The sequence below is a fragment of the Chiloscyllium plagiosum genome, unplaced genomic scaffold, assembly GCF_037043375.1.
Source record: "Chiloscyllium plagiosum isolate Xiang-an unplaced genomic scaffold, Cpla_swu_hap1 HiC_scaffold_6, whole genome shotgun sequence".
NCBI classification, from domain to species: domain Eukaryota; kingdom Metazoa; phylum Chordata; class Chondrichthyes; order Orectolobiformes; family Hemiscylliidae; genus Chiloscyllium; species Chiloscyllium plagiosum.
The window spans coordinates 68,762,755-68,788,086 of NW_028270144.1; the positions used below are offsets into that span (position 1 = coordinate 68,762,755).

Genomic DNA, 25,332 nt, shown 5'->3' on the forward strand with positions numbered 1-25,332 from the left:
ATGTTCACATTGAGAGTACCCTCGCCCTATCAGTGTGCAAAATGGGACAAACTTCAAATAGATCTAGCAACTTAAGACTGGGCAGTCATGAGTCACTGTGAGCCATCAGCAGCAACAGAATTGTACTCCAGCATAATCTGCAACCTCATGGCCTGACCTATCGCCCACTCAACCATTACCATCAAGCTGGTTTAATGAAGAGTGCAGGTGGGCATGCCAGGAGCAGCATCAGGCACATCAAAACATGATATGTCAGCCTGGCAAAACTACCAAATAGGACTACCTGCACGCCAGACAGCATAAACAGCAAATGATAGACAAAGCTAGATAGATAGATAGTGATAGATCCCACAATAAACAGATCATATCTAAGCTCTGCAGTCCTGCCAAATCCAATGGTGGACAATAAAACAACTCAATGGGGGAGACAGCTCGACAAATATCCCCATCCTCAATGATAGAAGAGACCAACAAATCAGTGCAAAAGATAAGACTGAAGCATTCACAGTAATCTTCAGACAGAAGTGTTTAGTAGATGAAGCATCTCAGCCTCCTCTAGTGGTAGCATCACAGATGCCAGTCTTTAGCCAATTTGATTGACTCCATGTGATAACAAGAAATGCCTGGAGGCACTGAATAGTGCAAGGGCTATGGGCCCAGACAACATTCTAGCAATAGTACTGAAGACATGTACTCAGAAATTTGTCACTCCCCTGGCCAAGCTCTTCCAGTACAGTTACAATCCTGGCATCTAACTGCCAATATATATCCTATGCACAAAATGCAGGAGAAATCCACCCTGGTCAATTACTCCCCCATCAGTCTACACCCGATCATCAGTAAAATGTTGGAAGGTGTCAGAAACACTGCTTTCAAGCAGCACCTGCTCAGCAATAACATGCTAAGTAATGGTCAGTTTGGGTTCCACCAGGGCCACTGAGCTACTGACCTCATTACAGACTTGGTTCAAATATGGACAAAAGAGCTGAATCATAGACGTGAGATGAGAGTGACAACCCTTGATATCAAGGCTACATTAACCGAGTGTGGCATCAAGGAGCTCTAGTAAAACTGGAATCAATAGGTACCAGGGGGCAAACTGTCCATGAGTTGGAGTCATACCTGATATGTGAGAAGATTATTGTGGTTTTTGGAAGTCAGTCACCTCAGCTCTATGACATTTCTACACATGTTCCTCAAAATAGTTACCTTGGCCCAACTATCTTCAGCTGCTTCATCAATGCCTTTCCTTCCATGATAAGATCAGAATTGGCAATTTTCACTGATGATTGCAGAATGTTCCACAATATTCACAACACCTCAGATACTGAAGCAGTCCATGTTCAAATGCAATAAAATCTGGACAATATCTAGGCTTGTGCTGACAAGTGACAAGTAACATTGATGCCACAAAAATGGCCAGGCAATGACCGTCTCTAATTAGAGGCAATCTAACCACCACCCCTTGACATACAATTGTGTTCCCTTCACTGAATCAACATCCTGCGAGTTACCATTGACCATACATTCAACTGGATTCAGCACATAAACACAGTGGCCACAAGAGTAGATCAGACACTAGGAGTACCGTAACAAGTAACTCACCTCCTGATTCCCCAAAGCCTGTCCATCATCTACAGGGCATGAGTCTGGAGTATCATGGAATACTCCCCCTTGCCTGGATGGGTGTAGCTCCAACAACACTCAAGATGCTTGACACCATCCAGGACAAAGCAGCCCACTTGATTGGTATGACATCCACAAGCATTGATTCCCTCCACCACCGACGCTCAATTGCAGCAATATGTACTATCTGCCAGATGCACTGCAGAAATTCACCAAAGATCCTCAGACAACACCTTCCAAACATATGACTGCTTTCATCTAGAAGGACAAGGGCAGCAGATGCATGGAACACCATCAAATGCAAACACTGTATATTGATTTTCCTTCATTGTCGCTGGGTCCAAATCCTGGAATTCCCTCCCTATGGGCACTGTGAGTCTACGTCCACCACATGGACTGCAGCAGTTCAAGAAGGTAGCCCACCATCAACTTCTCAAGGGCAACTAGGGATGGTCAATAAATGCTGGCCCAGCTAGCCATGCTCATGTCCCATGAGTGAATAAAAAAAACAGTAAGCTCTCGTAAACAGCAATATGATCATTGACAAGGATATCAGGCATAACTCACAAACTCTTATTCAAAATCTAGGGTTCTTTTCCATCCATCTGAAAGGGCAGCTAGAGCTATTTTTCAAAATTATTATCTGGAATGTGACACTTCTGATGGTCCAGCATTCCCAGAGTTCTACTGGAGAGACAGCAAAGGTACTTGAGCTTTGGAATGAAATTCAACACAAGGAGGTAAAAGTAGAGCCAATGAACTATAGCTGAAACATCTCCTGCATGTGTTCTTCCACTGCCTTGCAATCTCTTTGGCGAAAGTGAAAAATGTCAAAGTCAATAAGGAATAAAAAGCTATATGGAATTTTTTCTGCATCTAAGTCATGCAATTCAAATATGCAGGAGATCACCTGGATTTGGTCTGGTCTATAAAAATATTTGCTCTCTTTATGATGTGATCTCTGTTCCATTGAAGAAACAACTTAGGGCTGCACGGTGGCTCAGTCAGGGCAGCACGGTGACTCAGTGGTCAGCACTGCTGCCTCACACCACCAGGAACCCGGGTTTGATTCCAGCCTTGGGCAACGGTCTGTGTGCAGTTTGCATGTTCTCCCTTTGTCTGCGTGGGTTTCCTCCAGGTATTCCAGTTTCCTCCCACAATCCAAAGATGTGCAGGTTAGGTGAATTGTCTAAGCTAAATTGCCCATAGTGTTCAGGGATGTGTAGGTTAGGTGCATTAGTCAGAGGTAAATTGGAGTAATAGAGTAGGGGAATGGGTCTGGGTAGGTTAATCTTCAGACGATCAGCATGGAATTTTTGGGCCTAATGATCTGTTTTCACACTGTAGGGTTCTATGAATCTATAATCCCTCTGGAAGGCATACAGTTAGCACCCACCAAATAACAATTAGCAAAATATACAGAGGCTCACTACTCACTGATTATGGGACACTTCTCACATAGTTTATCTGATCAAGGAGGACCAGGAAACATAAATTTAAACTATCAAAAGATATGCTCTGCTTCCCAATTTATAGATGTGCTGCTCAAGTTATAGAGTCATAGAGATGTACAGCACTGAAACAGACCCTTTGGTCCAGTCCATTCATGCTGACCAGATATCCCAACTCAATTGTGTCCCACTTGCCAGCACCAGGCTCATATCCCTCCAAACTCTTCCTATTCACATACCCATCCAAATTCCTTTTAAATGTTGCAATTGTACCAGCCTTCAGCACTTCCTCTGGCAGCTCATTCCATGCACGTACCACCCTCTGCGTGAAAACGTTGCCCCTTAGATCCCTTTTATATCTTTTCCCTCCCACCCTAAACCTATGCCCTTTAGTTCTGGGCTCCCCCAACCCAGGGGGTGTCTATTTATCCTATCCATGCCCCTCATAATTTTGTAAACCTCTATAAGGACACCCCTCAGCCTCCAATGCTCCAGGGAAAACAGCCCCAGCCTGTTCAGGTTCTCCCTACAGCCCAAATCCTCCAACCCTGGCAACATCCTTGTAAATCTTTTCTGAACCCTTTCAAGTTTCACAATATCTTTCCAATAGGAAGACCAGAATTGCACACAATATTCCAACAGTGGCCTAACCAATGTCCTGTACAGCTGCAACATGACCTCCCAACTCCTGTACTTAATACTCTGACCAATAAAAGAAAGCATTCTAAACACCTTCTTCACTATCCTATCTACCTATGACTCCACTTTCAAGGACCTATGAACCTGCACTCCAAGGTCTCTTTGTTCAGCAACACTTTCTAGGACCTTACCATAAAGTGTATAAGTCCTGCTAAGATCTGCTTTCCCAAAATGTAGCACCTTGCATTTCTCTGAATTAAACTCCATCTGCCACTTCTCAGCCAATTGGCCCATCTGATCAGGATCCTGTTGTAATCTGAGGTAACCTTCTTCACTGTCCACTATACCTCCAATGTTGGTGTCATCTGCAAACTTAATAACTGTACCTCTTATGCTCACATCCAAATCATTTATGTAAATGACAAAAAGTAGAGGACCCAGCACCAATCCTTGTGGCACTCCAATGGTCACAGGCCTCCAGTCTGAAAAACAACCCTCCACCACCACCCTCTATCTTCTACCTTTGAGCCAGTTCTGTATCCTTATGGCTAGTTCTCCCTGTATTCCGTGAGATCTAATCTTGCTAACCAGTATCCCATGGGGAACCTTGTCGAATGCCTTACTGAAATCCATGTAGATCACATCTACTGCTCTGCCCCCATCAATCCTCTTTGTTACTTCTTTTAAAAACTCAATCAAGTTTGTGAGACATGATTTCCCATGCACAAAGCCATGTTGATTATCCCTAATTAGTCCTTGCCTTTCCAAATACATGTACATCCTGTCCCTCAGGATTCCCAATAGAAGTCCTTAAAATCTTTTTGAGTAAGCATGGTTCTTTCAATTAGAATTCATTTTCATAGTTCTCCTTTGAACTTTTTCCATGGTATGGTTGCTCAGTGGTTAGCTTTGTTGCCTCACAATGCCAAGGCCCCAGGTTCGATTCCACTCTTGAGTGACTGCGTGGAGTTTGCATATTCTCCCCCAGTCTGCATGGATTTCTTCCCACAGTCCAAAGATGTGCAAGTTAGGTGGATAGGCCATGCTAAATTGCCCAGGGATGTGTAGGTTAAGTGGATTAGCCATGGGGAAGGAGGGGTGTCTGGGTGGGATGCTCTTCAGAGGCTTGGTGTGGACTCAATGTGCCCAATAGCCTGCTTCCACACCATAGAGATTCTATATCACTTAAATATTTTCAACCATTTCCACACCAGATCTATAATTTGACTCTATATTTCATACTTAGGTATTACCCTATTGGAGGTCCTTGTCACAAAACTGTTATTATATCATTTCCTGCCTTTCTGAGGTAAAAAGGAGACTCATGGATATTTGCAATCTATATTTCCCCCCTTTAAACCAGAGAGGTTAGTTCTAAATCTAAATCTGCATCTGTTTGGCGGTTGCCAATGTACCCTTTCCTTTACTAAGTTACTAAGTCCTGTCCCCCTTAGTCCAAGAACTCCTCACCCACGCCCTCCACCTCCTCCATGATTTTCGCTTCCCCGGTCCCCAACACCTTATCTTCACCATGGATCTCCATCCCCCATCACGAAGGACTTAAAGCCCTCCGCTTCTTCCTTTCCCGCCGTACCAACCAGTACCCTTCCACTGACACCCTCCTTTGACTGACTGAACTGGTCCTCACCCTGAACAACTTCTCTTTCCAATCCTTCCACTTCCTCCAAACCAAAGGAGTAGCCATGGGCACCCGCATGGGCCCCAGCTATGCCTGCCTCTTCGTAGGATATGTGGAACAGTCCATATTCCGCAGCTACACTGGCACCACCCCCCACCTTTTCCTCCGCTACATTGATGACTGTACCGGCACTGCCTCGTGCTCCCACGAGGAGGTTGAACAGTTCATCCACTTTACCAACACCTTCCACCCCGATCTCAAATTCACCTGGACCGTCTCAGACTCCTCCCTCCCCTTCCTAGACCTTTCCATTTCTATCTCGGGTGACTGAATCAACACGGACATCTACTATAAACCGACCGACTCCCACAGCTACCTGGACTACACCTCCTCCCACCCTGCCCCCTGTAAAAACGCCATACTATATTCCCAATTCCTTCGTCTCCGCCGCATCTGCTCCCAGGAGGACCTGTTCCAAAACCGTACAACCCAGATGGCCTCCTTCTACAAGGAGCACAATTTCCCGCCAGATGTAGTCGACGATGCCCTCCACCGCATCTCTTCCACTTCCCGCTCCTCCGCCCTTGAGCCCCGCCCCTCCAACCGCCACCAGGACAGAACCCCACTGGTCCTCACCTACCACCCCACCAATCTCCATGTACAACGTATCATCCGCCGTCATTTCCGCCACCTCCAAACGGATCCCACCACCAGTGATATATTTCCCTCCCATCCCGTATCAGCATTCCGAAAAGACCACTCCCTCCGTGAGGTCCACACCCCCCACCAACCCAACCTCCACTCCCGGCACCTTCCTCTGCAACCGCAAGAAATGCAAAACTTGCGCCCACACCTCCCCCCTTACTTCCCTCCAAGGCCCCAAGGGACACTTCCATATCCGTCACAAATTCACATGCACCTCCACACGCATCATCTATTGCATCCGCTGCACCCGATGTGGCCTCCTCTATATTGGGGAGACAGGCCGCCTACTTGCGGAACGTTTCAGAGAACACCTCTGGGACACCCGGACCAACCAACCCAACCACCCCGTGGCTCAACACTTCAACTCCCCCTCCCACTCCACCAAGGACATGCAGGTCCTTGGACTCCTCCATCGCCAGACCATGGCAACACGACGGTTGGAGGAAGAGCGCCTCATCTTCTGCCTGGGAACCCTCCAAACACAAGGGATGAACTCAGACTTCTCCAGTTTCCTCATTTCCCCTCCCCCCACCTTGTCTCAATCAAATCCCTCGAACTCAGCACCGCCTTCATAACCTGCAATCATCTTCCTGACCTCTCCACCCCCACCCCACTCCGGCCTATCACCCTCACCTTGACCTCCCTCCACCTATCACATTTCCAAAGCCCCTCCCCCAAGTCCCTCCTCCCTATCTTTTATCTTAGCCTGCTGGACACACTTTCCTCATTCCTGAAGAAGGGCTTATGCCCGAAACGTTGATTCTCCTGTTCCTTGGATGCTGCCTGACCTGCTGCGCTTTTCCAGCAACACATTTTCAGCTCTTTACTAAGTTGACAGCAAGCATTTTCATTTTGGTTAGTGGGCGGCACGGTGGCACAGCGCCAGAGACCCGGGTTCAATTCCCGCCTCAGGCGACCGACTGTGTGGAGTTTGCACATTCTCCCCGTGTCTGCGTGGGTTTCCTCCGGGTGCTCCGGTTTCCTCCCACACTCCAAAAATGTGCAGGTTAGGTGAATTGGCCACGCTAAATTGCCTGTAGTGTTAGGTGCAGGGGTAAATGTAGGGGAATGGGTCTGGGTGGGTGCGCTTCGGTGGGTCGGTGTGGACTTGTTGGGCCGAAGGGCCTGTTTCCACACTGTAAGTAATCTAATCAAACCTTTTGTTTTAATTACTTTCGCAAATTAATTGTGATATTAAAATAAAACAAATGCAGTTGCAGCTTAAATAAAATTATGGTTTTACAGGGTTTATTTCTTTAAGGAATCTAAAAATAAATCATTATTTGTTAGAGAACAGGATTTGGAAAATTATCTCATGGAAATCTTGTGACCATTCTGTCAACCTAGAATTAGATAAGGCTACAAGACCATAATAATGCTATCATCTCATTGGCTGCAATATTTTATCCATTAAAATTGCTTCTTTTCCGAGGATTAATACTCTGATTTTTTAAAAATATAAATCAAGAAATGCCATTGGAATTTGCACAAAAGGAGAATTAGTAAGGATAAGTGTCATATCGACAGCTGCAGATTACACTGTTTACACAGTTGGCAAACATTTTATTCCCCTCACCCTGCTGGATGGAGATCTCAATTTCCCTTCCCCCATCAAAAAGTGAAGAACTGCAACTCGATTTGAAAATAGGAATTTTCAGGAAATTTAATAAAATAATCCCATCGAAGCCTTTATCATATTAAAAATATCTGAGGCTTATTCTAGGATCTTCCACATCCCGAAGTGGAGTTCTGGACAGAGTAAAACTCGGTATAGAAATAGCTCTCAAAGAAACACTTTGAGAAACAGCCAGATTTTCCCCTACCCCAACCCCCACTCCACCCCGTCCGTTTCTCTAATGCTTTCCACCTCCTTTCCCATCCCTAACACACGCTGAAAGATCGTATCGAAATCCTTCATTAACTGAACCTATTCTCCAATTCAATCCAGTAGTTTTACATTTGAAAGAATGTTTAACTTTTCACTCCAACACAGGCAGCCTCCAAAAACTAAATCCCGTTCGAGATTAGCCGGAAAGATAATACATGGATCACACTGAAGTTCAGCCAATTTCATTCTTAGTCGCAAGGCTACTCTGAGAGAAAAGAAACTTTTCGACCAGTTTCTGAGACGGTTCATGCACCTGATGTGTTTTCATTATGATAATAGAGAGTTTTTAAAAAATAAACTGCTCAATGGACGATACATATCCGAGATTCAGTATTCTATCAAGATCAATAAAAAAGACTAAAATTATTTCCTTCGCAAGTTTAAACCAAATTACGCTCAAGCAGCAATAACGCAATAAAAAAAATACAAATACCAGACTAGCCCCTGTTTCTAAAAGCTCCATATGCCACACATTTACAGCCAAACAGTCATAAATGATGTGAAACAAACAGACTGATCTGTGATGGAGCTTTTTTTTTACAAGCTCGAAAGCAGTCAAGATGTATTAACTTCCAGATTTTCTTAAAGGGATGTTGTTCTCAGGCAGTCAGGAAGAGGCCATTCTTTAACGTTCAGCTGCAGCTCTGCCAAATTGGATGGCTGAGTAACCTGGCACAGCAGTAGATGTTAAACCTAATACAGTGTGACCTTTTGTAACATAAGTATTTCCCCCATGGTTTATAATTCAACTTTCACAATGCGCGGGAATAGATGTGATTGTTAGCACAAATTTTCGAATCACCGATTCTGTAGAGGTGCTCACCTCTGACTACAAAGCCAGCAAAAACATGCTCTGCAAGATCTTTCACCAAACGCGAGTGCTCCTTTTAATCAACCTTCACAAAAGTACCGTACGTTAAAGTCTGAAGTGACAAATGCATGATTAACAGCTGGGATTAGTATAATTTTGTTGAAAGGTTAAAACAGTTAAACATCGAGACAGAAGTAGGCAATATCAACTCATAAAGCTGATTATGGGACTAATAATGTCACTGAAGCAACAGCACTGGTTTCACTAATGTCTTCTGAGACTACTTTTGTGTTGCTTCTTTGAAACCATAGATTTGCAAAACTATTCTTCTGAGACAGCTGAGTATAACACAATAACCATGGAACACCGGGGTCCTTAAACTGCATTAATCCTGCAGTAATTTATTAAAGTGCCATCACTGATAAAGCTAATGGGAAAGAGAAAAAAATCCTTAGTGCCAATTTGGCATGTGTGACAAACTTAACGTAATTTTCTTTCAGAAGCAACATTTGCGAAACGATTAGACCAACGCCAACCCCCGTCTTCTTTCTTTCTTGGTACAGCCCGACATTAGACTACATGTGTGCTTGTCATTTCCAAGCATGCGGGGATTGGCTGCTGCCTCCCATTCATTTAGCTGCTGAGTGTATGTACGTGAAGCCTGGATTCAGCTGAATGTTCAAGTCTTTACAAGGATCACTTAATGCCTATAAAGGATCTGGACCTTCAATGTTTAGTTGTTGACTGAATTGTTCTCGCTTCGAGCCCAGTTTTGTGCAGAATGACATAAGGAGGAAGAATTCTGATCGACTGCAGGATGGCTGTGGGATAGTCAATGCTTTCAGAATGGTAAGCTGATCAACAGTATTGTCTCTGAGCTTTAGCTGCAAAGAACACGTTGTGTTATGGTGCCGTATACCGTTACACATTCCTATGGCAGAGTGATTTATGTGCATCCTTCTCAAGATGCTCACAATCAAACCATGTGCAGTATGCCAAGTAAGATTTGCTTATTCTTTTTTAACGAGGGTAGGAAGTTCTTTCATTTTATACAAGCATCTCCTGCAGGTTTTACTGCAGCGTCTCAACTCGCAATTCTATAGTCTGCCCTCTGAATAGGTCATGAGTCAGAAAGTTAGTGTTTTATCATGATGGTTAGTTTTCTTCACAAACTGTATTTATTCTAATAAAACCAATTAAATTTCAGCATCGATGCAGTTAGTTTTAAATCTCAAGCTAGTAAACAACTGTGTTGTTGAACTATTCGATCATGTCCTATGGCTATATAAATGTACAATGCTTAGGGATTTTTTTTTAAAGCCCACAATTTATGAAGCTGTTGTAGAGTACAAAATCATATTTTCATCATCTATAGCTGGCTGGTAGAATGTTGCTGCTTGGAGAAACATCCATGTTTGTCACACCGTTTTTTTTTAAATGGATTCAGTACAGATCAATTATTCAGATCTCCACCACCACCCTGCTGTCATTCTTTTCAAGGTCTTATAGCAAAGTTACTTCTTAGTTCATTGTGACAAATAATAAGAGGCAGGAAAGAAGGGTAAAAGAGATGGACTGGACAGGCATGCAGAATTCCTGGGTTTGAGTGAAATACAATGAGGTAATAACCAATTTATTATAGTTTTTGTATTCAATCCTGTTGCCATTTTCCCTCTGCTGCTCACAGCTTTTAATCTGGGCTCCTTTTTGCTTTTGAAACAAAACACCAACGTTCTGTGCATGGAATGCAGATATATATTCTTTAAGCTTCATTATAGTAAATATTTGTATGTAAATCCCTGATGTACTAAAGGAAAGCTTTGAGGTGGAGAAGGTTTATGAACAAACTACTGCTGGGCAATTTAAAGAAAAAACTTGCTTTACTGCTGTTCTGAGTTCAACCACTGATATTCCCATTCTGCAGTTAAGATTATAAGATTAGTCAAGATTTGCTTGTTAGGGAGTTGGTGAGTGTCTGCTTGTTGCTTTGCAACTGTGGAGGCAGAAGTGAAGTGGCCGTTAAGTATGTAATGGAATTGTATCTTGTGTTTTCACGCCAATTTATTTTTTCCCTGCACTGGGTACAGTTGGCGGGGCAGAGATACCCAAGACTCCTTTTTCAGTAACAACTAAATATTTTAAGATCATTTGAAACGATGAGCACTCAATTAACCAATCTGTTACAGGACAAAATCTCCTCGATGGCAAGACATGTTTTGTAGAAACAATAAAAAAAAGCATAACATGTAAATTTTATTGGTTTCCCAGCCCATGAAAGGAATGTTTGTTCCCTTCTGATCCTGTCCTCCTTAACATCTGAAAGCTTGAGTGCCTATGCTGATGAAGTATGCCTCTTGTCTTTGGAGCTATTCCAATGACCTGTAAAAACTGGGAGGTAATGTCTTACTATAGATTATTTTTTGGGAATTTATACATCTTGAGTTTATCGTGACCATTGCTTTAGTGCAGATATGTATTACAAAACAATTGAAAAGATCTATTCAACTGAAATATCATTCTTCATTACAATCAGGTCTGTGAGACTGTCAGATTGGTTAAGAAGGTTATAATACTGAGCTAAGAGATATTAGCTTTCTGACAGCTTGCCACTAATTCTTATAGGAAGGAAGTTGCAAAGGACTTCACATATTTTATACTTCATGTATAAGCTTGCCTTTGATCGAACAGGTGGATATTGATTTACTGGTATTTCAAATTTTGCATGAAATCAATGCTGATTATTAGGAATCAGAGTGAGAACTTTGTGGAAATCTAAAAAGAAATCATTACATTTGGAATCTAAATGCTTCATTTAAACTCATGATTTTAAAATAGTGCTATGACTGTATATACCAAAACAGCATTTGGGAAGAGATCTGTAAATTAGAAGCACATTGGGTAATTAATGGATTGACAGCATAAACTTTTCAAATTGACCAGTGTTATTTTGGTAGGATGATAAAGAAATAAAAAATAATGTTTTGCTGTTATACTAATCAGCAACACAGAGATATGTATTCACTGTTAGTGCCTCCCAGTGGTTTTAAAAAAATCACATCATTAATGTCCAGGAAGTACAGGATTTGTGGCGGAAATTTACAATTTCAGTGTGATGTTGGCTAAGCAGACATCTCGCTGCATTACCAGTGTGTTAGAGCAATTGTGCTTCATTGAATAGTATTTGGAAATCAACTCAAAACAAGTGTGCCAAACATTCAGTTGTGAGACTCATTTCACATCAGAAGCCACAAGGAGAATAATGGCATACCAAAAATGATGTGCAGTTGTTTGATGTCCTGTTCTTTTTCTAAGTTTCAAAAAATGACTCAATTTATTTTAAACGGGAATTCTAGCTGATTTTTCTTCACACATACAGTGATACTAAAATCGAATGTCATATCCCATTCCCACCTTACGCGAAATGTTTTAAGTAAAGATCAAGAAAGAAGTTTGGAACAATTTTATCATATATAATAATAATTGATTTATTTTCTCTCTGAATAATGATAATTCAGGCCTTCATGTTTAACTGCTGGTGTACATTGTGGTCTTTGGATCAACAAACTATGTTTCTACCACTGCAAATTGAACTTGGTCATTCTCTCACCTCATTCTAAATAAAATTAAGATGTTAATAAAATATTCTTATCTAACTGACAAACTTTTTTATGTGATTGTTAGACAGCCAATTTATACTTTGAATAAAATTATAAGTTAAAAGTATCAAGGTCCTACTACAGCAAATTGAAATGCACCACAATTTGCTCGCTCCTCTTTGCCTTTCCTTGTGCACTTGACAAATTTGCTTTTCTTAATGTCAAACAAAAGGAATAAAATTGGCAATATGTTATAGAGAGAATGCTTAAATATGTTGATGAACCAAAGGTTTATTTTCTTCTGTTGATTATGTAAAAATTGACATGGACATATGGTCCTCAAAAGTTTTGACAAAAAAATCAGTTATCAAATTTGACACTTGTAGGAGTATTTACACGTTAGTGCGAGATATTGTAAGTTGCTGTGTCATGATTTGTTACTTCAATCGTGTCTGTCAAGTCAAAAATAAAAACACATATTACATTTTAAAGATAAAAGCCAAGAAAATGGGCTATGCACAGTTTATGATTAATTTTCACAATTGATATTTATTTTTACTGAGAGTCATTATTCATAAGATATCACTTTCTTAATAATAAAAAGTTCATTAAATTTTCTTCAGTGTATTGAATTATTCTGATCAGTTGTACCTTGGCCCTACTGGAAAATGGCCTATAGCACAAAAGTACGAGTATACTGCCTAGTCTAAAAACTAGTCATAACATTGCCTTCAAGAAATTTTATCTCATTAGGAGTAAGTAAGTGCAAGTTAAGGAATAATTTTGAGAGATTTCTCTTAATATTACATGCATTTTCAATGCTAATTGAACCAAATAGAATATAGAACCAATTGTAACAGGCAAAATTAACCTTAGTGATATTAAGCATGATGAAAGATTGGCGTGAGCACCATCAAGCATGTCAGTGAGTCTCTTGCTGTGTGTTTGTCTAATATATCTCTCATAGCTGAACAGTTTGTGGAAACTGAGATGGGCGTGAGATTAGTAACATTGACATATGTGTGAGGGTGAGTTTGAATCTGTGAACATTCAGCGGGTGTCATGATGGCTGATGAGTGACTGATGGGTTGTTCTGATGCATTGTACAGTGTGAGAGCTTGGTTATACAATGGATGGAATATGAAAATGCATTCACGAACATTATATGATTGTTGAACTTTTTCCAAATTGGCTCCTTGAGGCCAGACTTTGGAAATTTATCTGTCTAATTACTTGCTCCTATTCCCTTCTTATGCTTTGAGGTCATTTTAGACTACTGATAAAACATAGTAATTTGGAAAGAAAAGCTGCTAAAGCCCCTCCTAAGTCAAGCCTGAAAAATTGAGTGCTCACTGTGGATTATGGCTTTACCATCCTCACACTTGCAGTGTGTTTGCTGCATGACTGTAGCTTTCCTTTATGAATGGCAAGTTGCCTCTAAAAGGTGCAATACATCATAGTACCTGTGCATACTCCTGGGAGCTCTGCTAAGAGAGTAGTTAATCAGGGGCACATTTAATGCTGGACTGAGTACTGCTAGGTGGCATGAAGTTTATGTGCTGTCTGCCTCAATGGACCAAGGGTGGGATGAACACACATCGTGATCCCTGTGTTTCCTGGAACTGCATTTTTCTGCCATGAAGTTTGATATGTACACTGGTCCATTGATTTTGGATGGTTGAAGAATACAAGTGTCAGCACATAAACTAAGCATTTCCATTCTTGTCATGAGAGCTGTGCCTAAAAACAAGTCCCTGGCTCATTATCTTGACAATGAAACAATGCGAAAACACCTTGAGCTTTCTTTCTTGACAGCTACTTTCAGTAGTTATTTGCCATTGTCTTCTACGCTCAGGTAAGGTGAGGGACTAAGTCTACCTTAGCCAGAATGGGAAACAAATTCATGTTATTGACCTTAATCTGAACTATAGGAGAGCTATCTAGCCAACTCAGATGTTGACCCCCAATATGTCTATTAAAGGCTTGAATGTCCCATTGCGCAAAGTGATGATCCGCTAAAACAAAAACAACTATGTATGAAATAATTCAGCTCTCTCATTTCCAATGTCCTCATTGATTAGCTAGACAATATGCAATTTAATTTAGAGTCTCTATCTTTCAGAACCTTAATGGATTGGTTCACCGAGAGGTTCAATAACATATTTTTGACTTGAGAGTTTGAATTGGTTGTGTTCAAGCAGTGGGAAGTTTTGCATATTAGATTTAGTAGGAAACATGGTAAGTCAGTGGAATAATTTTAGTTCATCAATAAGAGTGTTTGGAACTATTACAGTGGATTGACGTATCTATTGTGATTGTCCATAAGGACAACTTGACATTGCTGTGTGCTGGAAATTTGTAACCGTTAACCCAGATCAAAATGAATGTTGAATTGCATGATATTGTGCAGATTAAAAATTGCTATCAATTTAACATGTATTATGAGAAGAGAAACATGTAGCTGTACTTTCACTTTGCACTCATTAGGAGTAACATGAGAATGCCAAGTTTCAAAAGATCACAAGTTATACTACAATAAAACAGAAGTGATTTGTTGGCAATTGATTTTATTTTGCCAAAGTGTTGGTGACGATAACGGGGAACTATAGGCTCCCCAAGTTCCCAATGAGCCATGTTGAGCTCAACTGACCATTAACTTGGTAGATAGTGTAGCTATTAGTGCGCTCTGACTTGTTTATCAATTGCTGCTCAATGAGGAAACCACATTTAACAGGTGATATTTTGTTTTGGATTTTTGTGTACATGAGTTGGTTCAGCATAGATTGTACTTTGCCTATGACAAACAACTAAAGATAAATGCTGTTTGATTTGTTCACCAGTTGTTGGCACATGTGGCTTATGTACCTGGCATTGCACCTGCATTGAAATTCAGATCCAATGTTACAAAATTGTCTGGTAGGTAAACTGCCTTTTTGGAATGCCATCAACATGGCATGGTGGCACAGTGGTTAGCACTGCTGCCTCACAGCGCCAGAGACCCGGGTTCAATTCCCGCCTCAGGCGACTGACTGTGTGGAGTTTGCACGTTCTCCCCGTGTCTGCGTGGGTTTCCTCCGGGTGCTCCGGTTTCCTCCCACAATCCAAAAATGTGCAGATTAGGTGAATTGGCCATGCTAAATTGCCCGTAGTGTTAAGTGAAGGGGTAAATGTAGGAGAATGGGTCTGGGTGGGTTACGCTTCGGCGGGTCAGTGTGGACTTGTTGGGCCGAAGGGCCTGTTTCCACACTGTCAGTAATCTAAAAACATCCTATTATTGGAAAATACTGCACTCACAGCCACTGTCTTGTAGCAAAGTGAAACAGCTTCTTTCACATTTTCAACTTTGTGATATACTTTGAAGTAGATTGAGCATTTTTCAGGTCTAGAAGTGGTGGCCTTTGGCCCATTAGTGAGTTTGCACATTACACAGAGAACAAAGATCTGATCAGGATAGCCAGTGGTCTGCAGGGTAGCTTTATTGCACTCTATTCCTCTATCAAGTTTATAAAGGGAGTAAATGGACAGGATGTATTTTACAAGACTGCTGCTAAAGCCAGTCTTGCAGTACTGTTACCAGAGCTGATGGAGCAATGAGGAATACCCAAATCCCTCACACCCTACTCAGGTCCTCCAGTATATCAGACTTAGATTTTTATTTTAGTGTGATTTAAACTAATGAAATCCAGCTAATTATTCATTCCTACCTTTTTATTGCATCATTTGTATACAAACCTGGTGAAAAATTGAATGTTACTTTGCTGTTTAAAAATTCTTAATTTTGCAGATGATATCTTCAATATTTCTATGCTGACAAATGTTCCATCAGCGGTAATGACAATAACATCTGCCAGTGAAGTGGGAAATAATTTTCAAGCTCACAGAGAAAATGCGAACATGTAATTTTGCAAGCATTCTGAAATACATTTCCTTTTCTGGAAAAAAATCACTAGTAGTATATTGGTCAGAACACCTCAAAGCCTTGGAAATTTAAAATAATTTTGCAGAGCTTGATGTATGGATTTTACTTGAGGTTCACAATTATGGTGCCTGTGCACAAAAGTCTACTGTAATTAGAATTCCTGAGGTATTGCCACTTTCAGAAACTAAAAATTTACCGACAGGGGAATTGGGTAGTCATGAAAGATTAAGCCTTTGGGGTTTTGGTCAAAATTCAACTCAGGCACATATGATTAAAATTTCTGGACTATTGTAAATTAGCTTTTGCAGCCATATTTTTGTTCCTGTGGATATGAGTTCAACTTAAAAAACTGCATCTGAACTGACAGTAAATTGTCAAAGTTATTTATGGAGACTGCATCTGTGGGAAATATTATATTGTGCAGCCTTCTCAGTTTAGAACAATGGCATACTGCTAAAGAAAATACAAAACATAGGGAACTTTGCTTCTGGTTGTGCTATAACTAACTGGCTTGATGGTGATACTGCTTCCATTTTCCAGTACTAACTTCATTCATCTTGGGTGAAGTAAAGCAACGCTGACTGCATCTCCTGCAAATGATTGGCTGTTGCAATCTGACATTTAATCAAAATCCAGGCAAACCTATTTTTGTCACTTGAAATATCAGCTGTGTGAATAATGTTTGAAACCAATAACATGCTATCATTATTTACAAGCCATTTTTTTTTGTTATAGGGAGAATATAAGTAATATTCCCAAGTCATTCATTAATATGGACCTACACTATTTTACAGCATTCATGACACTTTTCATATCCCAGTATTTTATAGTCATACAGCACAGAAACAGACCCATTGGTCCAACTCATACATGCTGACCAGACATCCCAAACTGACCTGGTCTCATTTGCCAGCATTTAACCCTTCTTCCTCCAAACCCTTCCTATTCATATACCGATCCAGATGCCTTTTACATGTTATAATTGTACCCACCTCCACCACTTCCACTGGCAGCTCGTTCCATACACACAGCACCATCTGCCTGAAAAAGTTTACCCCTCAGTTCCTGTTTAAATCTTTCCCCTCTCACCTTAAATCTATGCCCACTAGTTTTGGACTCCCCCACCCAGCATAGTCTTTTAGTCAATGCTTTAATACTTTTAAACTGGACACAAAGGCTCAAAAAGCTGGCTTTCTGAGGATTGCTTGACTTCTTTTGTGGACTGAAACTAAATTCTGTTTTGAAAGGGAACAAAAGAACCAATACAGACAAATATGAATCCAAAAAGCAATGATCAATTTGAATAGATCATTCAAAAATGAAAAAACAAGCACTCTCAAGCTCTCAGGGTATTATGCAACAAATTAGGATGCTGGAATCAACTTATAGACTACCGTTCTTTTGGAAAGATGACTGAGAAGGCTGCACAATGTAATATTTCCCACAGTTGCGCATCACATTATGAAGGAATCACATTGTTACCTGTCTTAAAGATCAATTGCAGAAAAAGTTTGATAAAGCACCGTCTAACTAGATGCATGTAAACGAGTAGCAAAGTATTTAACTGTGACACCATGGAAGTGGGAGACCACAACAGAGAGAGGGATTCCCCAACCATCCAACTTTAAATTTACCTGAGAACTCACCTGCTAGAATTTTGACACCAAGACACATGACAAGCTTTAAGATTCCTTTGCATTGCAATATGACAAGTGGTGTGCCACAGGGATCATTGCTGGGGCCCCAGATCTTTACAATTTATATGCATGATTTGGATGAGGGGACCACAAGTATCATTGCTAATGTTGATGCAAAGAAGGCATTAAGAGGCTGCAAAAGGGATACAGATAGGTTAAGGAAGTGGGCTAAGATTTGATAAATGGGGCATCGTGTGTGAAAATGTGGAATTATTCATTTTGAAAAGAAGAATTTGAAACCAAGCCTATTGTCCAAATTGTGAGGAATTGCAGAGTTCTGAGGTGTAGAAAATCTTGGTTTTATAAATTGCAAAACGTTACTATGCAGGTAAAGCAAGCAATTAGAAAAAGCCAATGCAATATTGTCATTTATTGCAAGGGGCACTAACTTAAAAAAAAAGGGAAGTTAACTTTCAGTAACAGAGAACATTGTTGAAGCCATATTTGGAGCATTGTACAGAATATGTTTTTCCTTTGTTGCAGGTGTAAAATGCATTGGAAGCAGTTCAGGTGTGTACTAGACTAACACCTGCAATGGGTAAGTTATCTAATGAGAAAAGATTTGACGGGCTGGGCTTGTATTTGTATTGCAAACCACCTATCCAATCAACTGAGCTAGCTGACTTCTACTATACATACTATAATCACCTACATACCATATAATACTTGAATAAGGAACTGTTCGTTCACCGAATACTACATGGAAAGTCAGTTAGCACATATAAAAGCAATAGCTTGATATCTCCGATAAGCTTTCTACATTTTTGTTAAAGTTAAATCTGTAATTTAAAGTGTGCTCTTTCAGCCTGTCATGTGGCTCATGCTTCAGCTACTCCTTTGACTACTATCTGAGCCTTAAATAGAGATGAATTTGGTGCATTTTAAACTGGTACATATGTTTGTAGATGAATATGCTGATTCACATTAATTACAACTCTAATTTTATGAATAGTTGGTACATATTGCCAGATAGATGTAATATTTTTGACTGCAGCATTAGTAGCTAGTGCTGAGAGCTTTGAGCTTGATCTACTTTAGGTCTGCAAGTATTTTAGAGCACAAGTAATCTGCTTGCATTCTGTAGAACATACCAAGTCTATGTATACTGGGAAATACAAATGTGACCCATTTTAAGGCTTTTGTTTTTAATATTGCACTTTGTAAAGAAAATGCACGGAAGAAGTATGCAGTTTGTGCAGGTTTTATCCTAAGCACTTGTGCTGTGAGTTGCTTTAAAGAATAAATTCAAAATCTAAAGATATACAGTATGCAGGTAGTGATCATTTATTCATATTAACTGGAAGATTATTTCCTTGTTAGAATTTTCTGCCCCCAAAAGATATGAAAGCTTATTTCTATGAAGCCAACTTGTATATAATATTATGATGAAGCAACAAAAGCACAGCATAAGTAAACACTGCAACTCTTTCTTTATGAAGTTACTGTATTTTTCTCATCTGTCTGTATGACAAGGTGATAGAATGCTATCCCATGTCGAAGCTGAAAACCTCATTATTATTGCACAGTCCAACAATATATTACTACTTTTGCAGAATATAATGCATTTCTCTACTGCCTCAGGGCTATGATTTGTACTCTACTGCAACTTACAAATGAATGAAAAATGATGTGAAATTACGCTGCATTAAATACCACATGTCATTAGGAGTTCCTGATCCACTGTTTACACATGCTTATTACATTGCTGATGCTGCTGTTCAGAAAACAGCCAGACAGTAAGACCAGAAAATAAAGTAATGCCGATATCAGTAGCAATGTGACTTTTTCTCTCTCGTAGTTGTTAAAATTGTGTGTTTGCATGTGTGTGAGCTAGAGAGTTTAGGAGGGTAGGGGGAGCTGCTGGCAATTTGTTTGTATGCATAAACCTAATCCCACCTGTTATGCACAATATGATAATCCAAATGCATTCATTCCATTTTAGCAGAAGGAGTGTAACTTTAATCTACATTCAGCGGTATCTTTGGTACTTCTCATCCTCTTGCATTTGTACTCATTTCAATACTCAACAGCATAAGTGTCAGAGCACTGAAAAGCTGGGGCTATTGTACTTTCCAATTCTCATTCTAATAAAGAAAGAACAATTCTGATTTCACTCCTAATCTTGGTTTTTTCTAATGATTGAATAATGGAATTTAAGGTCCTACGTTTATGGTCAGATAGCTTTATTATTATGATTGCTTATTACCATGACTGTCCTATAACTAACACAATCTATTTGGAAATAGCCTCTTTAAGCTGCAGACATTAAATGGGGTAAAAAATAACTTTTTTTTGTGAGCCTAGATCCTGCGATGTTGTATCACCCATCTCTACCCCTGTTGAAATCCTCAGTCAGAAAAATGCACCGAAACCCACAAAAAAATGATTTTGCGCAGAATCACCCTTGTTTCTGGCATATTTTGTATATTGCTCAAGTATTAAATGATTAAGTAAAATCAGTTGACAGAATACTATTATTTCAATTTTACAGTGACTTTAAACAAAAATTCAACACTGTATACGCTGTAAAATAAATTGGCACCAGCACAATGTATTTATCTTTGACTGATGGCTTCTAACTATATTAGCACAACTTGTTGTGCCAATGTCTGTATTGACAGAATTGCATGATGTAAATAGTTAAATTTATAAAGCCTGCAGTGACTGATGAGTACAAGAGAGAAACATTGATATTTGTTCCTTGAAATATCAAGTTCCCCAATCTTGCTGCAGAGATATGAAACAGTTTATTTATTTTACAAAATGCTAATTACATATTCCATTGTAGGTCACCTAGAGCAGTAACATTATTGAAACTGTTTTTGAGAATTACACCCGTTTAGTCTCAAAGTTTACTCTTGGTATTATCAGACAACACCACATGTGAATACTAATGCACACAACAGCTGATATTGTGTGTGATAAACCACCTATAGTAAATAAGAGACCAGCCATTTGTCGCTCTGTGTTGACATTACTCATGAAACACAAATACAAATCATTGCAAGAGAGGCTTGCTGTCGGTCATTTCTACTTCTTGATTCCATATTGTTATAAGCAGTTTGTGGATGACATGGAGAATTACCTTGCACAGCTTTTTTCATCGATGGAGGCAACAGATTCTTTAGTGTGCCATGGCACTCCATGATCAACAAGTAATTAAAAAGCTTGTCACATAGACAGTTCTCTTATAGTACCAGTGTAAATCATACTCTGTGATCTTAGCTTACAAATGCTTAATGTGTTTGTATGAAGTTACTCAGTTTGATATTTTAAAAAGGGCATTTACCCAATTTGCTTGAAATGAGTTCCTCTTTCTTTGTACTCCTACTGTACACTACAATTACGCTTCACTGCTTATAATCGCAGAGAATGTCACAATGGAATTCACTTTGCATTATGAGCAGACGTTCTCTTTTACTTGAATCATAGCAGGGCCTTGCATTTCAAGCTGGAAAAGCCTTGAGTGAAATTTTGTGAACACCCAGCCACGTTCTCATGAGTATGGAAGATTGCCACAAGCTGGCATTCTCATGCTATGCCAATTGCATGTGTCGCATAGGAAAGTCTGTTTTGACGATGTTTAATCCACTGGATTCTTGCTGAATCCTCAAGCACCGGCACTTCACCCCAACTTGACAATGAGTATTAACTGATTTCTTTGAGATAGTGAGCTCACCATATTGGACCGTGATGCATGTCTCATGTGCATGCTTACATATACACTTCGAGGAGGATGGGATCACACAGCGGAATGCTTTCCAAAGGTTCCCTACCAAATGTTGTGTGTAGTGCTTTAACTGCAGCGTTCCTGTCATCAATTACCCTGGCATAGGAGTAGGAGTAAGCCAATTACCCCGTCGAGCCTGTTCTGCCATTCATTGCAAGTATAACTGATCTGTGGCCATATACTGTACCTGCCTTTGACCCATCTCCCTTAAAACCTTGGAAATAAAAAAACCCTTCACAAAAAATTATTTATCTCAGAAAATTCATGGGATTGGGATTGAATTGAAGATGTTCCCTTTTGCTTTCTAAGCATACATTGCCTTCAAATAAGCCAATGAAAGAAAGTTTGATGCAGTCTACTTAATGCTCTAGATTTGAAGAATATGCAGAGAACTAAATTTCCCTCATAATTCATTGTAGAAACATTATCCATTTACAGATTGTTATGAAAATTTATAGTCATATTCCACAATGTTGCCTGTTATAAAGCACTCTGCGTTATAAACTGACCAAAATTAGGAACAAGGTAGTTAATTGCATGGATGTTTTATAACCTCAAAGTTTTGATTGGTAATCATTTATTCTTTGGCCAGTGCCTTTGTACATTAGAGTATTCACAAACATCAGATGGGAGATTATTACTTGGAATATGAAATTTCAATGATGGTAGAAATAAATTCATTGCCAATATTGACATTATGTTCCAGATTAAAAGAAAAGTTTCAGAAAGCTAAGTAAACTCTAATGTCCACTGTTGCCTAAATACATTGTTTGTGTCTACTTAGATTTTTATTGTCAGGTGTACTTGAGTACAGGAGGACAGTGAAAAGTGTACAAAGTTGTCATTCTCTGGTACCATGGGCGGCACGGTGGCACAGTGGTTAGCACTGCTGCCTCACAGCGCCAGAGACCCGGGTTCAATACCCGCCTCAGGCGACTGACTGTGTGGAGTTTGCACATTCTCCCCGTGTCTGCGTGGGTTTCCTCCGGGTGCTCCGGTTTCCTCCCACAGTCCAAAGATGTGCAGGTCAGGTGAATTGGCCATGCTAAATTGCCCGTAGTGTTAGGTAAGGGGTAAATGTAGGGGTATGGGTGGGTTGCGCTTAGGCGGGTCGGTGTGGACTTGTTGGGCCGAAGGGCCTGTTTCCACACTGTAAGTAATCTAATCTAATCTAAAAAAAAAACCATCTTAGAATACAAAAGACAGGATTAAAAGCAGAAGCAGAAATAAAGGAAACAGTCATAAGAAACGAAAATGCCCAGATCACTTCCCCTCCTCCACCATAGATCCTTGCCACAAAGCCACAAAGTTCAACCTTCAATCTGCAAACACTCAGGTGCCCCGAGTCCCCACGCGCCGCTGCAGCTGGAACACAACCATCTCTGCCATCAGTTACCTAGGCCCAGGCATGTTCTGGAGCCAATGTGCTGGTGTGTAACACCTAGGAAAAGACTTTGAACAACAATGGCTTAAGGCAGCACCTAACTAGCTAAAGGATATTAAACCAGAATAAAGCATTTTGCAGCTCAGCACCCTTCATGGACATCTTCCAATTCTTGTGGCAGATATTGAAACACTATCAGTCAAGATCTGAGTGTGCAAATAGCTTCCAAATATTTATTACATATTTTACAGCAAAGGGAAGGATTACTGCAGAATCATCTCTTGTCTCTGTTTTCGTAATGGCTTTGTAATTGATTTTCATGGACGTATGCACGACTGAAATCTGTTATAAGATACTAAACTGATTGTTTCCTACATTTCAAAAGTCATGTCTGTGTGAAGACGATGGTCTAGTGATATTGTCACTGGACAATTCAAAGTCTACTGATGATTGTCATAAAAATCTGCTGCCCTAACCTGGTCTGGCCTATGTGTGACTTCACTCAGGTTGTTTTTAAGTATTCTTTGAAATGGCCAAGCAAGCTATGCAACTGGTAAAAAGTCTCAAGTCAGAAATAAAACTGAGTGAGCTGCCTAGTATCAAGCTAGGCAAGGAAAATGACAACCGAACATCTTACACCCTTACCTACACATACATATATGCACACATAAATTTGCAGATAATTGCACAATATTCAGCCCTAATTAAGACTCCTCAGATACTGAAGCATCTACAAATGTAATAAGACCTGGAAAATATCCAGGTTTGGACTGACAAATGTCAAGTAACAATTGTATCACACAAGTGCCAGGCAATGATCTTCAGCAAGAGAAAATCTGACTGCTGAATACCTGCCCATCATTAAAAGACACAAATCATATCGCGTCAGAATTTTCAACTTTCAAAATAGAATGCATTTCTTTGATATTTTAGAGTGATGTACAAATGACCAATTATCAGCAGTTTTAAAATAATGCATGCTTTTAGTACTGAAAACCTGAACTGGCAAAAGCTGGAAGTATTTAGTCTGAGCCATTATTTATGATTCCTGCGACACATTAAGTACCGATTCTGAACATCCAGTCCACCATCTACAAGGCCCGTGTCAAGAGTGATGAAATACTGTCCGTTTGCTTGGGGTGACATTTAAAAAGCTTGACACTGCTCAGAACAAGGCAGCCTGTTTGATAGGCATCTCACTCACTCCCTCCTTCACTGAAGCTCAGTGGCAGTAGGTGTGTACTATCTACAAGACGCACTGCAGAATATTATAAAGGCTTCTTATATACCATCTTCTAAACTCAAAAGCTTCGATCATCTAAAAGGGCCAAGGCAACAGATTCATGGGAGCACCATCACCTGCAAGTTCCACTCCAAGCTACTCACCATCCTGATTGGAAATATATCACAGTTGTTTCATCGTCTGTGCAGTAAAATCCTGAATTCCCTCCCAATCAGTATTGTTGTCTCCAAAGGGTGCATGAACTGCACCAGTTATAGAGTCATAGAATTATACAGCACTGAAACAGACCTTTCAGTCCAACTCGTCCATGCCGACCAGATATCCTAAACTGATCTAATCCCATTTGTCAACATTTGGCCTTTATCTCTCAAACCCTTCCCGTTCATGTACAAAGCCAGATGCCTTTTAAATGTTGTATTTGTATCCACCACTTCATCTATACAAACCCAGATTCCTTTTAAATGTTGTACTTGTCTCCACCACTTCATCTGTTGCTCATTCCATACACACACCACCTTCAGCATGAAAATGTTGCCCCTTTTAAATCTTTCCCCTCTCACCATAAACCTATGGCCCCCAGTTTTGGACTCCCATGGCTATTCACCCTATCCATGCCCCTCATAATTTTATAAACCTCTATAAGGTCACCCTTGGTGGGGGGAAGCCAGCCTATTCAGCATCTGCCTTTAGCTCAGACCCTTCAATCCCACCAAAATCCTTGTAAGTCTTTTCTTAACAACAAGCTTAACAACATATTTCCGATAGCAGGGGGACCAGAATTGAATGCAGAGGCTCTTAAAGTGATCTAACCAATGTCTTTTATAGCTGAACATGACATCCCTACTCCTATACTCAATGCATTGACCAGTAAAGGCAAGCATGCCAAATGCTTTCTTCATGACCCCGTCAACCTGCGATTCCACTTCCAAGGAAACATACATCTGCTCCCTTCGGTCTCTTTGGCAAAACTCCCTAGGGTCTATCATTAAGTGTATAAGTCCTGC

At 40.3% G+C, this 25,332-nt stretch overlaps 1 protein-coding gene across 12 annotated transcripts in view; it reads left to right on the forward strand.

Moving 5' to 3' along the window:
- Positions 1–25,332, forward strand: part of tenm4 (teneurin transmembrane protein 4) — a 2,250,110-nt gene that overhangs the window by 1,580,576 nt on the left and 644,202 nt on the right. The window contains exon 1 of one of the 12 annotated variants that reach the window (XM_087988071.1): positions 9,406–9,608. The exons of the other annotated variants lie outside the window; for them this stretch is intronic. The gene's annotated coding sequence lies outside the window, so the exon portion shown is untranslated. Of the gene's footprint in view, positions 1–9,405; positions 9,609–25,332 lie in introns of those variants that run through there. 12 annotated transcript variants of the gene reach the window in all.